Raw genomic sequence first — 18437 nt, 5'->3', positions numbered from 1 at the left:
GGGGACTGTGTCGTCCAGATAGGACGAAATAAAAATATCAGCTGCGGTCGGTTTGTGACGTAGCTTGGTCGGAACTAATGGTGGCGGGAAATTACTGGATGCCTCTGGGGTCGCTTTTGGCAAGCCCTCAGCAAGAAGAGGATACATACCCTTAATGAGGGCATTCCTCTGTCTGTCTGATTGCTCAGTTCTAACTCGTTCACCTATCTCGATTAATTCTCTTTCTTGGGCTCGTTCTTGGGATTCTCTACTTAGTTCTGACTTTCTGATTTCTTTTTCGGTTCTTTTATGAGCTTCTTTGCGCCATAACTCGATGGAGTCTTTCTGTGATTGTCTGGCTTTCTTTTTCCATAATGCTTCTTCTACTCGCATGATGCATTCGGCATCCCATGTACCCGATACGGGCCATCTATACTTTTCTTCTAACTGTTTGGTATATTCTACCCATAAATCTAGATACAATATGGCACTTATGCCATGTTTCTGATACATAAAGTGACCTGGACTGTCCCTAGGCGGGACGGGAACTGCTGCTTCCAGCAGACCCTTTCTAGTTTTTAACTGACGTAATTTTGAGAAGAGCGGCATGACTGGACTATAATCTAGACATAATACAATACACAATGAAAACACGAAATCACGTCGCACTCATACCACAACATTAAAATACATGAAGAACATTATAAATAACAGTTCGAACAGAATACCACCTGAAAATACTTGAAATTTCTCGAGAACAGAACTGACTAGAACAGAAACTAGATGCACTGCTGAAACAGTACGAAACTTACCGGTCTCTTTAAAGAGACACGTCAGGACCCGCATCCACCGAAGTGGACACTTCGTTTGTGGGACTGTGTACCACCAACCCACAGACCAGAGTCAATTAAATTGACCCTGTCTAGATACCACCCCAGTAACGGTACTCACCGGGCAGCAAGAACGGAAGGCCTCGGACTGGACTGGACTGCTACGACGACGAACTTCGGACTTCAGTTACGGGTGGACCTCCGGATACCTCGGACCTTGGACTCTTGGCTTGGGCTCTGGTCGGGACTCGCCGCGTTCCTCCACCGTCTCGTCTGGATGCTGGACCGCCTCCTCCGTCTCCTCCGTGGGCTTGAGGGATACTTGAGCAGAAATATCTGCCACTGCGCAGAAGAGTTCCGTCACGACTGCAGAGGGTCAGGGGGTCGGCGTGGCTTCACCGACGCGTGGGGAAAGGGCATGTCCCTATTCGGGCGCCATTATGTGGTAAATAAATAAATAATACCCTATTTTTGACTAGACATATATCATAACAGATAGCTCAATAAATAAGAGTCAAGATTCGAGGTAGTGGGAGTTTTTGCAGGTTTAATACAGAACAGGACAAGAACAGGACAACCTGCATAGAAATAGGATGACAGGGCCCAGCAGCTGCTGGGGCTGGGTCTGGGATGAGCGCGCTGCTTTTTAATAACAAATACATGAGCATATATACATAACGCAAACACATAGCATTACATTGCAGTAGGCGTAGCAGTGGGTGGAGCAGAAGGCGTGACGCGTAGCAGTCGCGAAAGATAAGAGTGAGAAGGAGGTGTAACAGGGCGTATACATAGACATGTGATGCAAACGTAACAGAATATGTCATGAATGGGCGGAAACATAGGAGGGGGCTACCTAAGGAGCCGGGACCTCTAACCTGGTGGTGCGCGCAAACTGGCAATGACGTGTTACGAGGAGAAGCTGGGGGCTATGAACTCTGTGCTAGGAGCAGAGACTAAAGTCTGGAGGGTCGGAGCGACATGTACCTAAACCCTATCTAGTATCTGATGTTTAGGGAACATGTTGATATAAACCAGAAGTCAAGAGGGGAAAAGCTAACTGACTCTAAGACTGGACCATGCATTTATTCTACATGTAGTGCGTGATGAAGAATATTAAATGACCATTAAATACAGTATTTCTCTTAACATGGAGCCGCATAGGCTAGACAATGACGGAAACTATTGATGTAGTTCAGTAGCTTAGGAATGCAGAGAAGGAGGACTAAACTGATAGCTGGAATCATAACATAGTCTTGGCAGACTCAGAGGCAGAGCCAAGCTGCACCGGGCACTGCGAGGCAGGAAGTAAGTGAAAGGTCGAGGATACAGGTGGGGGCTGGATCGCTCCTCAGCGAGGGTTCAGGAGACAGGAGCTGAATCTGATGTCCGGGCCCTGTTGAGGCCTGGAAACGGGGACTTTATAATGAAATAACGTGCACACTGAGAAACGTGGCAACATTACTTTACATAGGCCTGATATTCGTAGTATTCACGAGGACTGGAAACTGGCATACTAGAGGAGGACACAACTGTAATTGCGTCTTGAATCGGACATGGGGAATAACATATGCATATTTAATCATGCACACATAACATATGATGGATGACACGTAGGGACACAGAACATGGCAAAATTTACTTTTCCACAAGGGAACCAGGCGATGTCGGGTGCCAACAGGTGAAGAAGGGAAGCTGGTCTCCCCAGCCACGTGGACACGAAGATCTCAGCGATGTCCAGAAGTCGATCACGAGCTGTGCCACGCAGGCTCTCGCTGATGGCAATGTCAGCAACTTGATTGAAGCAAACAAGCCTTAGCAAAAGCAAGTCACGCAGGAAGTGAAGAAAGCTTGTTGCTCTGACCAGCAAGGTCAGAGGGGCTGCTCCTTTTTACAGGAGTGAGGGCCAGTCTGGAGCAACCAGACCAGCAGTGTTGATTGTCGATTTCATCGCCAAGATGGCCACTAGCCAACGGGCCAGTAACCGGGATGACGCGTCAAGTGGCAAAATGCAAAAGGGCCCCACGCAGATCGTGGAGATGCTGGGGGGCTGATCTTTAATGCAGATGCTTCTCGGTGAATGGGCTTCCTAAACCCCAAAGCACAGCATTGAGGGTACCTCAGGTGCTGTGCATTCAGCTTCTCGGGGGTCTTTCACGATGGCCGGTCCCACGTCTCTCCATGCCTCCATGGGTTTCTTCTTTGCAGGGACTGTGGATCGGGCTGTGAGATGTCTGGGAATCCAGGTCTTGTTGGGCTCTGGGCTCAGGCTCCGGCGGGAGGAGGCGGCAAAGCAGACGTCGAGTTGTTTGATGGTGCCTGTATTCACAGGGTGGTCACTCCTTGGCCACAAATGGAGATGCTCTTCAGTCTTCTGTGCAGCAGAATGTCGAAGTCCAGTTTTCTTCTTAGTTTCAAGTCGAGTTCAGGATGATCTGAAGTCTTAGGACACAGCTCCTACTCTTAAACCAAATCTAGGGGCCGGATCATCTACTAGGTCCCTCCTCTGGGTGGGACCAGGAAGGGGGGTGGTTACCCCCCTTTCGTTTGTCCAGTTTCACACCAGGACTGGGGCTGGAGAGCCCCAGGACCGGTTTGAACTGGCATATGCACAGTGACACCTTGTGTGCCCCAGGCATGTCTCATTCTTTTCAGCCCTCCCCAACCCATTACACAAAATCCTGTCTGGAGTGGTGCAAGCACCTCCCCTGACAGGAAACCCTTTGTCCAAGCCTCCCAAGCTGGAAGGACTCCCAGCAGCAGGAGGTCAGACTTGTGTCTGTTGTGGCAGCATCCATTTTGTGATGCTGAGGCTCGTGTTTAACTTTACCCGGGTTTCTGGTTAGGTACATGTCCTATCCCTCTAGAAGGGTGGAATGCTACCCCCGTCGCCAGAACTGGCGAGGGGGTAGTATCCAATTCGTATGACACCTTACTCGACATGTTTTGATAAAGTCAAACCAAAGTTAGCATTTAACCGCAAGGTTTATAATGCACTAAAGAGTATATGGTATGGCAATATCTGGAAACAGCTGAAGGACATTGTTCCGAAAGCTGCAGACAGGCTCAGCTCATACCAGAGCACCATCTCACATGACACCAAGCATTCTGCCTCCAGGATTGTTAAGGCCTGCCATAGGAGTGACTTATAGGTTACCATGTGTCCATATAGGTTAGATATAGATATACTATATCTAAGTAAGAGGTGATTACACCAACTTACCCCAGCTGATTGATCAGCCAGTTGTGTCAAATATGGAGGCCAGGCCAGGGGTGGCATAATACATGCTGCAGCCCCTAGTAGGCCTTTGTTACACCTATGCCCTGGGTACCTAGGGTACACTGTTACAGGGGCCTATAAGGTGAACCAGTTCCAATTGTGTATGCACCTAAGGTACATGGAGTCCATTTTAAGGAGAGAGCAATTAGCCTGGGGCCCTGAATAGCAGGATCCCAGGCCAACTAAGTCAAAAACCAGCTAAACACTAGGCAAAAAGTTTGGGGGTAACCATAGTCAGGTATCCACCTTCCTACAAGAGGCATCACTTATTGATATCTATGAGCTTTAGGTACTCTTGGGCTTTGATCTCAGATGTGAAATGTTTAGTATGCCCCTTAAAGATCACTTTCAACTTTGCCGGATTGATGAGAAACACTTGTGCCCCCTTCGATTGAAATGGCGAGATCAGTTGGCGAAATTCCCATCTTTGCCTCACAGTAGCTGGGCAAAAGTCCGGACGGACAAAAAATTCACACCCTTTGCCTGTGCGTCGTCTGTCAGGGCGTGCAAGATCATATATTGCCTCTCTCAGGACAAAATATTAAGGCATATCAGGATTGCTCGCGGCAGAGTCCGTGAGCCATCTGTCACGTTAGTATCTCCATAATTGTTCCGCTGAGAGAAAGGGAATCGGTGTGCCCTAACAATCTCATTCTCCCAATGCCATTCACTAAGCTCCGGAAAAGCTTCTGTGAAGACTTCAATGATGAACTTACGAACATCTTTTCCTTCTTTTGATTCAGGTATGCCTAAGACCCTTAAGTTATTGCGGCTTGCGCGGTTTTCCAAGTCCATCAATTTCAAATCTACATCTGCGGTAGTTGACTGCAGAGTTTCTATAGCTGCCTGTTCTTTTACTAGTGAGTCCTCAGCACCAGAGATGCGCTCCTCCGTCTCAGTTACTCTCGTAGTCAGCTCATTGAGGGTTTTGACCATTCGTCTCATCGTGTTTTGGAGCTTCCGTACTGCCCCCTGTGTGCGGTTACTTTCCACTTTAGTCTCTGCACGGTGTGCCATGATACTTTTATAGATAATATCCAAAGTGGCGGCATCCCCTTCAGTATCTGCCCTATCTTGGTTATGGTTATAATCTTGTTCTTGCCCGCCTCTTCCCCCTTTTTCCCTGGCTTCCCAAGCAGGTTGCAAAGGGGGGGACATAACATTTACAAAGCTCTCCACTTCTAGATTGCGTCTGACAGTTTCTTGATTATCGACGGGACCCAGGGTCTGATCAGGTGAAGGGTCATACTCATCCTCCTCCCCTGTGGAATCAGGCTCGTCTCCCCATTCTCCTGGGAGACTATTACAATCTTCTTCAGATACAACAGACAGGTCAGTCATAGAATAGAACTTCCCGTCGGAAATAGCAGACTCAGAGTCACCCAGATCGTCATTTCCTTTTTGCTTATCCCTGCCCACTACATTGACAAGGGGTTCTGGGGGGACAAGATCGTTCGTATCCGCAGCTGTGTTGTTACCAACTGAGGGTTTAGCCGCCGCGTTAATTTTCGTATTTGCATTTACATTAAATATTGCATGTACTGTTGGGGCTTTCAAACTCGGCTCACATTGATTTGTCACAGAGGGAGAGGCTCCTCCAGCTTCGCCTGCGCCTCCCAAAACTCGCAAACCTTTATTTCGCCCATCTTGAGTTGATGATAAGCTGTGTGAGGCCGCCGATGGATCTGGACCCCTTTAGCTCCAGTGTTTGTACTTCCATGATCAGGGTGGTTCTGAGCACTGCCGGCGCTATTAGCATTATTGTCGTTGCTTGCATGATTGTTCGACCCTCGCGCTCTTGCTCCTCTTCCCTTCGGAGCCATGTTCAAATGAGCGAAAAACCAAAGGAAAAGTCTTCTCCCCATGCTGCTCAGCGCTCGGCTGCACTGCCTGAAAGTGGCACTCGATCCGTATCACTCACGAACTGCCGAGAGCCACGAAAGCCGCCGGACTTAGCACAGCGTGGAGCCCGGGCAGAGCGGCGGCACTGAAGGTGTAGACATGGTGATCCGTTAGACGATCCAAAGCCGCAGCCCCCGAACGTCCGAACCTCAACGGCCTCAGGGGGGTAACAGAGCAGCTCTCATCTGCAGGACGGTCTCCAAAACGCGGGTGAGCAGCTTCTTGGCTTCGCTGCTGTGGAGGAGGAGCAGAGCACCCACTCACACGGCCGACATCGTGGCCGCCATCTTGCCCCCTTTCCGACCTATTTCATTTCTAATGCATGTTTTTTTGTGGTTCACAATGGCGCCTCGCAAGTGTTGAGCAAAGAAGTGCCATACGTCTCTTGTAAGAGATACACCTAGTGATGAAGACAGGCTGCTTTGTATTGATACGGCTGTCGAACATGCAGTGCAGTCTAAACAAGCATTTGCAATGCAATAGGTCTCACATTTGCGACACTGAGCTATTGGCATTGTAATTGACAATGCGTTTTATTAATGTGTTTTGAAAACCTGAAAGCAGTGTGTAAATATGCATGTTGTACTTGTAGTTGTTGCTTACGATAAGCAAGGCTGTGGTAACTGCGCCTCTTATACAGCCAGCCCTGCTTCTCGTAAGCAAGAACAAAAGTACAAAGTGAGTATTCATACACCGCTTGTTATTTCCACTATTGAATGTTACGCACATGAAAAACCGTCATTGGTCAGGATAGCACAGTGTGTGATCACATGTGGCAGCTGGATGTAAAGGTGGCAGAAGTGCACTTGCAACTTACAGCTTCTTCCAAGCTGCTGCCGATAACCCTGATTTGGCTGCTCTGTTCCTGCCATGCTGAGAGAGCGATGAATATGAACCCAGAGTAGTAAGATGCCCACAGCCAATGGCATTCGATAGTGGCCAAGGTCCAGAAAGACCCGAGGGGGGAAGGGATCCGAAGATTAGGCAGACTGGTAATTTCTAGTCTTTGGGCACTGTACTGTGCCCAATCACATTGCCATGTGTGGTATATCCGCCCTGACCCCTGCTGTGTTCAAACATGTTGCATTCCTCCTTGTGACGTACATTGTGAGAACAGTGCTGCCCTTATGGTCATTATGAATTACAAACAACCCAATATCCTGTATCTGTGTTGTGAATGCAATAGATCTTGAATTAGTGAAACTTTGAGCTACTGGTGTTGCAAATGATAATATTTGTTTGATTTTTTTTTGCCCAAAAATATCCTGCAGTAGCATAAGTAATAAAAGAAATTCCACAAAGCAGGGAAAGAGTGCAGTACCATAGTCTGCTACAAGGTGTACTGAATACCTTAAAACAAGGAGAGGGGCTTTACAAGATCCAAAGGGACAGGGCACCTAATAACAAAAGTTAAAAACAACATATCCCTTTGGAGTGACTCTGTATTGTCTCTTGGGTCTACTGTAACTTTATTGACACCAGTCAGTCATACAAAGCATGCTCACAGGAACACATACACAATAGAAAAAGCTCTACTTATGATGTAAAAGCACGTATGCACAAGTTTAATAAATCTCATAATAAAAATTGATAATATTTTAAAAAAGCAATGACAATTAAATTACACTATAACAAATATACGAATCAATAAAACAATGCTAAGAATTCAATGAATCCAAATTTATACAAAGACAGAAATCCCTTAACTCTTTCCGTGCTGATGACGGAACCGCTCCATCATCAGCCGGGGTGGCGCTGTGCTGATGATGGAGCGATTCCGTCATGGTCCACCCGATGCGCCTGCGCGGCGCTGATTTCGCTCCAGCGCGGCACGTTCTATTAAGCGGGCGGGGCCATGACGGAACCGCTCCGTCATGAGTACAGCTCAACCGCGGCTGGTGACGGAGCGGTTCCTTCACCAGCATGGGCCCGCCGTGCGGCCCCCCGCCCCCTTAACGCTGCGGCGGAATAGCCACCGCAGCTATGTGGTTAAAAAGAAAAACGATTCAGAAGACAAACACCCTTTGTTTTCACAATCATTAATTTTTGTGTAGTCTCAACAACAAACAGCAGGGTCAATGACTTTTCTGTCTTAATGAATGCTGTCAATCAACAAATTTAACAAGACCACTGCGTTGATGCGTTTCGGTAGTAAATAAATGATGAGACCGCCTTCTTCAGGACTAGTAATATTCTTTATTCTTCAACTTATATTATGGTGCAATGTATCCCCTAACATTAAGACAATAACAAAGGAATAAAAATGACAGCTTAGTATATATGACTAGAAACATGTTTTGCAGTCTTCAGCATGATGTCAGATGCATTCCTGCTAAATAAATGTTGGTCCATGATGTTGCATGATATTCCCTGGTATCCTTTGTCTTTAAAAACATTGTAGCTCCCCTTTGCTAAATTACTATGTCCCAAAACTTTTTATTCCAGTAACGGTTAAATGCTCATATTGCATCTAGTGAGACCGAATATTACCCAGACAAAACATTTTATTACTATCACATGATATCTTTATAAGTACTCACACTTCACATCGTAGAGCAGATCTAAAAAATCACATACATTTTCCCAGCATTCATACCAGGTAGATCCCCATTCATTCCATCATCCCTTACACCAAAAAATCACTGAATAGTACACTGACCGGTGCTCCAGCACTCAGGACAGTGTGACTCCCTTGACTTGGGGAAGTTAGTGCCAGTATTTTCAATTTATGGATGCAAGATATCAAAAAATAAATATCTATTGACAACTTTCTGTTTAATGATATGTACCCATGTCTGCAATTACTACAAACTCTATTTGTTTACCTTTATATTAATCCTGCAGTAATTACAGCACTACTCTCGGTTGGTGGATAATCCGTATTGGTTGAATACCTTCCTGTTTGAATGGAAGTACCCATTAATACATTCATTCTTAATGGTATTAGGGACTCAGTGTGGCAGATTCCGATGGCAGGCATTCCGCCACTGCCGGGCCGGTAGTGGCGGACCGCCGGCCATCACCCTGAATATGCTCACCGCCAAATTAGGATGGCGGTGGGAATGGGAAAGATACAGTGCAGGCACCACCGTGGGTATTAGGATGCCTGTCTTTTTTGCTTCGATCCCACCGCAAAAAGACAGGAGGTGAATGCCTTTAGGGGGCCCGTTACGGACCCCCAGGGGGGTGGGGGGCTGGGGGGCTGCATGTGTGGGGTACCTTTGATACCCCCCTACATATGCATGTACAAGGTGGGAGGCTTTGCACGGTGCCTATCACGATGTACATACATATGCAATACATGTCTTTTTAAATTGTGGCGGGTGTGCCGCCCACAACAATGTAAAAATACGGGATGCGCCCACCAGTGAGGCAGGCTCATCGTAATTTGTATTGCGGGACCGCCGCACCTATGGCGGGCGGTCCCTTTTGCCTATCCAATGGCGGGCGGACAAAGCATTTCTATTCTCACCTCAATCTTTGAGTATATGAAATTCAAGGATGGCTGGCAGCAAATCTCTACATTGAACAAACCGGACCACGTCTCAATTAACCTGAAAGAGGTAATATAATATAAGTGCTCTATCCATAAACCTGCAGTCTATCATATTACTCACTGCACTTATACTTTGTCTCAATGTTGCTAATATTACTACTGTCAAACAGGCACATAGACATTTTAAATAGAGGAAGTAAACATCCTTTTTTTCTCCCGAGCTTCTATTAAAGTTAAGAGCTTCTCATGTGTTACCTGAAGTAGTACGGCAAGCCCACATCGGGATGGGAAGAGAGCAAAAGCTGCCTCTTCTTGTCTTTTTACCAGAGTGCTTTACAGTTGACTGCAATTAAACATACAAACTCATCATTTAGGTGTGTTTGAACTTTCTCAACGTGCCTTAAAAACATTACTAAACCTTCATCCCTGTTAGCCGATTCGAATAGTTGCAAATGCGAAAGTTTGGTAAACATGTTTTTGAACCATTTACTATTTTTTTTTCCTTGATTAATTATTTGTAACGCACAGGGAGTTGTTTAAAGATGTAAACACCTAGCTTAAAATGACGTATCAGTGGCATGATTTACCGATCTAATTATGTTAACTAAGTATTGTAAATCTAAAATCTCTTCGACGTAGAGATCTAACTATTTGCGGCATAACAGGGTCATATCCTGATTACCCTGTATAGCAACCCCTCTATTGTTTATCTTGTAAATTCCTTACCTCAATAGTTCAGACTACATGTGTCCTCCGGCGTTACCTTGTGTAGTCAGTAAAAAGGATTTTCAGTACGTTGTCAGTTGAGCGTCTTTATATTGAAGCTAGTGTTTAATTGAATGGGCACATTTTTGATGAGGTTGCAAGGTGACTCCCAGGTCCTAAGTTAACCAAGTTAGGAGTTTAAATGGGTGTTGCCATCTTTAAATGGCCTTTCATTAATAAGTTGTTAGTTACCAATGCATCAGCTCAAGTAAACCTAAATTGAGTGTGCTGTAATGACAGTGACTCTTCTTTTCTAATTGAGTTACCCTGTAGTCCCGGTGTATATTTAAATTCGCTAAGTACGTTGCGAATGTTTATCTAGGTAACTGTAGAAAAATATATTAATACCAACTATCGGGGTCCATATAAGTTATCGCCATATTTAAGTGGCTTGGCATATTGCGATTACATTACAATATCACCACCTCTAGGTGACCTATACTATATCAATTCCCTATTTTAAAAGTACTACTTCTTATTTAGATAGGTAACCCCTATTTAATTCTTTCATACCTTTTAATGATTATGCAAACCATTGAGTGGCTCCCAAATCTCGGGTGTGTGTTGTCTTTTCATGTCAGTCAATCCTGCCATTGTCCCAACATTTGGTTGGGTTAACATGTCAATCCGTCCTAACACTATTCCTCCACTATTCATATACCACAGATTTCTCAATATAGAAGATGATAACCATCATTAATTTCTCTAATGAGCCATTTGGATTACTCAATTATCCTAGAACACCGACGATATATTTTTTATTAAATTCCTGATGAATGCTATCTTATCTTTCTTCTGGATTTTTATGTAAACAGTTTCATCCAATCCTCTCTACTGTTAAGTCCTTTCCCTATTGTGTCTAAATTTGAAATGTAGAACAGTTCCCCTATTATTTCTCTTTGCTTCAATGTCACCTTATTTCTAACAGGAGAGGAGGTAATATTGAAGCATTTCAACTTTAGACAGAATAGAGAAAAGACTTAACAGTAGAAAGGATTGGATGAAACTGTTTACGTAAAAATCCAGCAGAAAGATAAGGTAGCATTCATCAGGAATTTAATAAATAATATATCGTCTGTGTTCTAGGATTATTGAGTAATCCAAATTGCAGATTAGAGAAATTAAGGATGGTTATCATCTTCTATATCAAGAGATATGCGGTATGGGAATAGTGGAGGTATAGCGTTAGGACGGATTCACATGTTAATCCAACCATATGTTGGATCAATGGTAGGATTAACACCTTGACTGAGGTGTGAATTCCGCTGTGATGCTGGAGAATTAATGAGTGGGTGGGGTTTTAGGATTTTAGACACTAAAAAATTTCTGGGCGGGGCCTTCTTTTCGCTGACAGAGTCTGGGTCATCACCTGCTACGGGTGCATCATTTTGCTGGTTGGCAGATCCGTCTTAGTTATAAAGTGCTTTTACATGGGCAACCCAGATGGAGGCTTCGATGGAGTTTTCTCTGTGGTTTATACCTCGTCCGAGATTGCTTAGATAACTCCAGAACTCTTGCGATTTCCCGGGGCTCAGCAGGTCGAAGATTTTCAATCATTGTGCTTCACAATGGTCTCGTTTAGCAGCCCACAACTTCTTGGAGTGGTTTTTTGTGGCTTCTTGTAAATGTTTTTTATTTAAACTTGAGCCGATTTTAAGGAAGGCTTTTCGTTTCGTATTCAGTTGTTTGGCGCTTTTTTTGATTGGTTCATTATATCCATGTGCGGTTGGAGGTTGCCAATGAGTTGTTCTATCTGTGTTTTCACGAAGTGTCACCGCCAGGGTCCCGGTTATACCGTTCCATGTTGCTATTACGTCCTTCTTCTGTTCGCTCGGTGGCCAACCTATCCACGAGTTTTCCCAGTTGTTAAATGTAGTAGTTGCAGTCTGCCCCCATTTAATTCTTCTGGGTAGTTTTATCAGTTCTTCGCCGTTGGCTGCTCCAAAACATTCTAGCCTGTGGCGTGTATTTACTGTCAGGTTCAGCGTGATGGTTAAGGCGGCGTGATCACTGTCGCTGCGCGGATGAACTGAGAAGTTTGACATTAGGGGTTGCAGTTTATCACTTAAGATGATATAGTCGATCGTCGTTTGGTTGTTATACGTAGGACCAACAAAGGCCCCTGGGCTTTTCTTTAGATGAACTGAATACGCTGTCGCCAGTTTGTAAGATTTTAATAGGTCGTTCAGTGTGTTAGTGGCCCCAGACTGATGACTTTGTGTGGTTAGCACCCCTATGTTGTGGATGTTGAGGTCACCAAGGATAATACATTCTAATGACGGGAATTGGAGCAATAAGGACTCTAAGTGGTTTGCTAGCGTGGACGAGTTGCCTATAGGCCGTATGGATTATGATAAATATTGATTAGTAAAATTGAAAAATTTCCATTAATCGAATGGCGGTCTTTCAAGATGCCCGCCTGAAGGGTGTCTGAAAGATTGTTTATTTCCGCGAATTCCAGTTTCAACGAATGCTTTATGTAGACGCATATCCCCCCCGATGGTCTTCCAAAAATGTTAGTCTTTTTTGCTGGTTTACCATATTCTGCATATCCTCTTAGTGAAAGGGGGTTGATCAGCCAAGATTCTTGTATACAGATTATGTCGGCCTCCTCCATGAAATTAACCGCGGCTTGGTTTTGGAGCAGCTTTTTGGGCCCTGCGGCTTTCCAGTTCATGATTTTCAAGCTATTACAAATCCGGGTTTTATTTAAGAATTTCGCTTGCTCGTTGGTCGTACATTGATAAAGTTTACCTGTGTCTTCAGGGCGATACCTGTTAGGAGCTAGGGTTTAATGCTATCGGCAGCCAAGACCAGTCTTTGCTCGCACACCCCTTTGTTAAGCATAAACGTTTGCCTTGACTCAAATTGGTTGGTATCTTGATTGGGGTTCCATTGGTTAGGCCTGTGTTTGTACCGCCTTTGGACCCCTGAAGGATGGACGCCGCATTTGGTGCATAAGTAGAGGGGGCGTTCAAGCATGGGTGCCCTCCAGCTAGCTGTTCCGGGCTTTGCGGCTCGGGATGCGGGAAATGAGTTTTTAGAATTAGAAGGTATTTTTGCACAAGCTTGGGCTTTATTTTTATACCCAGCTTTCCAGTAGCATTTGTTGACTTTTCAGTGCCTCGGCCATGTCTGAGCAGGTAAAGGTTAGCCCCGTGGTTTCATTTTTCTCCTCCGGGTCTGGCGGCAGGAAAGAGATAGTCTCGATGTCTGTAGTTTTTGTCGCTTCCAGCCCTGGGATGTTTGCGCAGAGTGTTAGAATGTTGCTGCGATTGAGGATGTCCCACTTTCCTTGTGAAACATATTCGGGGTACAGCATTATTTTCCGGTCCTGGGGGTGTGTATGGTTTAGTTGTCTGGCAGAGTCCACGACTTTCCACTTATTTGCCTGGGCGCTGATTAGTGGTGGCTGTACCGCGCCAGGTGGGTTAGCGTTTTCCTGCTTTATTGACCCTGTTATCTGCTGGAAAGCCGCCGTAAACGGTGAGCTGGGTAGGCCGTTGTTGGAAGGCATGTTTTCGGCGTACTCTGGTTTGATGGCATCCGATGGCACTTGGGTCACTCTACTCGTCATGATCATAGTTTGAGCGGCGGGCTGAGAGCTTGTTAAGCTCAAATCATGGTCGCTTAGGGGGGCTTGGTTCACTTCCCCATTGCTTCGTCCTTCCAAGTTGTTTGCTTGATTTTGTATTGACAATGATGGAGCTAGCTGAGAAGCTGCAAAAGAAGCCAGCATCGTCGGGTCTCTTGCTGCATTGATTGTGTGTGAGGCTTCCGAGGTTGGCTCATTTATTTCTACCATTTTAATAGTTACTGCCATTTGGATCGTTTGCTGACTCTCGGTATGGCCAGGCGTCTGGTTGTTCGGCCGTAGCCATTGTCGGATAGATCTGGAAACGTAAGATTTATTTTTATTCACCTTGTTGAGTTTTTTTAGTTTTTTCTTACTTTTCCTAGATAGGTTTTGGAGTTCTGGGCTGATCGGTTTGGTGGTATGTTGAGGGTCTTGGTTTTAACCTGATTCAGGGTGGCGTTTATTCTGCTCACATTAATTGTTGCTGGAAGCGCCGCATAGGCGGTCTTTTCTCCTTTGTGAGTTTCTATGCTACAACTTTGGAAATTTGTTGAGCCTTGTATTTTTAGAGAAACCTGGGCGGGGCCCTGTGCGGATAAGTTCTGGTTCTTACTTGCTTCTTTCTTAAGATCCTCTATTAATGTGGTCATGATGTTTGGGAGTTTTTCTAAACTGTGCAAAATTGGGCTACAGCTGCATGACTCTGGCTGGAAATGTGTGCTGTCCTGTGCTCTGCGGATCAGTGAATCCAAGTGATCCAGTTTGGAGTCAATCCCAGAGATCAGGTTTGCGACAGTTTGTAGTATGTTAATCTGAGCGTCAAGCTTGTCTGCGTGCATTATTGCTGCGCCAGTCATTGAAATGAGTGGCTCGTTGATCAGTGATAGATGATCTGTAATCGCTGGGGGCTTCTCCCCCCTGTCCGCGCGGCTGCTCACGGGCGTTGATGGCTGGGCCGTTATGTCTTGTTCCGGGGTGCTCCATCTCGACAGGTTCAGTGACTGATTTGGAAGGGCGGCCGATAATTCTGGGGTTCCTCCTTCGTTGACTAGATGAGTGCTATTAGGCACATCGGGCATGTGCGCTCCGTTTGCCAGGGCTCTCCTTTCATCAGAATGTATGCTGTTAGATATGTCGAACATGGGTGCTCCGTTTGGAGTCGGGCTCAGTTGAGAGTCCTTCAGTTGTTGGTAGGGCAGGGCTGTAATTCTAATATGAGCGGACCTGGGTGCAACCCTGTCTAATATCTCTAAATTGAAGGGTTTTCCGCCCTGGAGAGTGGTTATTATTGGTGAAAGAGGTATACCTAATGCCCTGGTGACTGTGGGGCTTGGGATCTGCCCGTCCTCCAATCCTTTGTTGTGCTGTGAGCAATTTGGAGTCCTGAGTGGTTCGGCTAAGCTAGTTACTTTGGGGCACAGAAAGCTTCTAATATCTCTGTTTCCTGCAGTCCCATTTGTGGTTTCTTTTGCACCAGGCTGAGGCGTGTAGGGAATTGACTTGAGCGGACTGTGGGTATTCCCCGATGGAGCTGCTGGGGTCAGGATTGGGATCGATGTCAGTGCTGGAAGCACGATGGGTGGTCCCGGGGACGTCGGTGTTGCTCCGGTGGCTCCTGTTGATCCTGAAGGTTCCCCGTCCCAGTGCCCTAGCCCTAGGTGCGAGCCCCCGGCTCCTGGGGGGTAGAAATGCTTCGCCTTCCGTCTCCTAGCTGATCTGTGGGGGCGGGGCTTTTCCTGTGGTTGTATTAAGGTCGAGTTTCTGGTCCTCATTATTTGCTCAGTTTAGTTGTCTTTATTTGTCTTTCCCGGTTCAACCAGGTAGCCTGCCCACTGTGGTGGTGGGGAGGCCGAGGTCAGCGTCCCTGCCCGCACCGCGCGCTGCTGCTGTTCCTGCTACTGTGCAGCTCCTGCTTAGTCCTGCTTAATACCGCACACTGTGTGTCTAGGCACTTTTCTTAAAAGAACAAAAATGGATTTACAAGCTCCGAACTGACACGGATGGATTGAATGATGATATTCCTTGGACCCTGTTATAGAAGTCCAGGCTGGGGGTTGATGTACCCCAGCATGAACTGAGAAGGAGTATTACATGATTATGTACAGCAATCGAAATCCTCATCACAGATGATGCAATCCGCTCTCTAGTATTTCACACTGGTTCTACTAGATAGTTGATTGGAGCAATAACAGAAAAGCCTCTTCTTCATGTACTTTGACATACAACCTAACACCACATATAGATGACATGAAAAGCGCCACATAAGACATTATGACGTGAACATAATTATACCACATGTGTGGGTGGGGCCACTCTTAAATACCACATAGAACAGTTAGCTAAAGCATAGGTCTTTTATTTACCATCACCCTTACCATCCAATATAGACCTTATGAACATAGCTTTATCTATCACAATAATTGCATGTTTATCATAGTAGTAGAGGGTTCTGTACCACTAATATGGGTGAATGGTTGTGTCTCCCCCTCTGCTGGTACTTAGTGGGACTCCGAGTGTCCAGTGAGCAAGAACTACAAATATGAATACAATGACATCATCCAGTAGCTCTGTTGACTAAACTTTGTGTTAGTTTTATTTATTTATTTATTTTGGAATTTTATAAAGCGCCTGGTTTACGCGCACCGGCGTGTCCCCGTGAGAGAGCGAATGAGGTGGCGAGACAGGGAGATTACATTAGTGCTGAGCGGAACAGGTGTGTTTTGAGAGCTTTGCGGAACTTTGTCTCAGAAGGTTCGAGACGCAGCTCCATCGGAAGCCTGTTCCAGCTCTTGGCTGCAAGTAGCCTGAAAGATCTGCCCCCCATTCGGGCTTTATGAATTTTAGGGGCTACTAATAGCCCGGTACCATAGGATCTAAGCCTACGTCCTGGTCTATAGGGAGAGATAAGGCATTGTAGGGGGTAGGGCGCCTTGCCCTCGGTGATGCGAGGACACATGCATAGTGCTTTGAAGATAATCCTCTCTTTGACCGGAAGCCAATGGAGGGATTTCAAAGCAACTCTAGAGGCTGTTCTTCTTGGGAGCCTCAGCACCAGCCAGGCTGTGGCATTTTGAAGTACCTGGAGACGATTAAGGCTTCTTGCTGTTATTCCCAGATAGAGGAGGTTGGAGTAATCCAGTCTTGATGTGACCAAGGCATGCACCAGAGTCTGTCTGGCACCCACAGGAAGTAGGTCCAAGATCTTTCGTAGACTCTTGAGTATACCGAAGCACATCCCAACTACACGATCTATCTGGGGAGTAAATGACAGGTCGGAGTCAAACATCACCCCAAGATTCTTCGCCCGTTGGTAGGGCACTGGAGTGGGGCCCAAGCATGTAGGCCACAATGCCGAGGACCACACATCGGGGCCACCCCCTACCACGAGCACTTCAGTTTTGGACCCATTCAGCTTCAGGCAGTTGTCAGACATCCAGGATGCAAGCTCCTGCATGCAGGCACTGAAGCTGATTGCCGCAACATCAGGTGCCCGTGATAGTGAGATGACCAGCTGTGTGTCATCGGCATATGACACTAGTTGGATACCATAACTTTCCACAATGGTAGCTACCGGGGAAACATAAAGGTTAAATAGGGTGGGGCTCAAGGCCTAGCCCTGAGGCACCCCTTGATCAAGATTGAACACACGCGAGTAATGTTCACCTTGTCTAACCTGAAAACCCTGGTCGGTGAGGAAAGATTGAATCCATCTCAGCGCTGACCCCGTGACTCCACCTTTGTTAAGACACTGTATCAGGGTATAATGTGCTACAGTGTCAAACGCTGCGCTTAGGTCAAGTAGAATGAGGGCCATAGTATGACCCTCATCTACCCCTTGCCTGATGGTCTCAGTGGCCATCAGCAACGCAGATTCCGTGGAATGGCGGGACCGGAAGCCAAACTGAGTAGAATGAAGCAGGTTGGCTTGCTCAACATATGCCATAAGCTGGAGATTGGCCACCTTTTCTGCCACTTTGGCTAGGTAGGGGAGGAGTGAAATGGGGCGGAGATTATCTAGCCTTTCCCAACTGAGATTGTTTTTTTTTTTGAAGAGGGAGGACTACCGCCTGCTTCCAATTTTTAGGTACAGTACCGGATCTAAAAGAGAGATTCAGAACATCCCTAATATAAGGTTCCAAGATCTCAATATTCTCTCCTAGAAGTTTAGGTGATGCCGGATCACGGGGGGATCCTGACTTGATGGAGCGGCATATCCGCTGGAGCCCATCAGGGGATGGAGGGGAAAAATGATCCAGCCTGTTGCCCCCACCAACCTCTAGTGTGTTTTCTCTAAACTCAGTTCCCTTTGTCTTTCCCCCTGAAAAAGTGGAATAGATGGTAGCCACTTTGTCAGGAAAGAAAGCAGCGATGCGGTTACAGGATTCCTTCGAAACTGAGGACGGGTCAGCAGATAGACTGCAGAGAGAGATCTCTTTATAAATTTTAAACAGCTCCTTGGTTGAGTGTTTAGCTTCTCCTATCCTCCCTGAGAAGTAAGTTTTTTTTTGCACGCCTAATGGAGCTATGATATTCTCTGCGTTTGTCTAAGTACCTCTGTTTAGCTTGGTCGAAGTAGGCCACCCGCCACTGTCTTTCTAACTGCTTGCA

This window comes from Lissotriton helveticus, chromosome 6 (genome assembly GCF_964261635.1).
Source record: "Lissotriton helveticus chromosome 6, aLisHel1.1, whole genome shotgun sequence".
Classification (NCBI taxonomy): domain Eukaryota; kingdom Metazoa; phylum Chordata; class Amphibia; order Caudata; family Salamandridae; genus Lissotriton; species Lissotriton helveticus.
The sequence above is the reverse complement of the archived record's forward strand: the minus strand, read 5'-3'. Positions refer to the sequence as shown.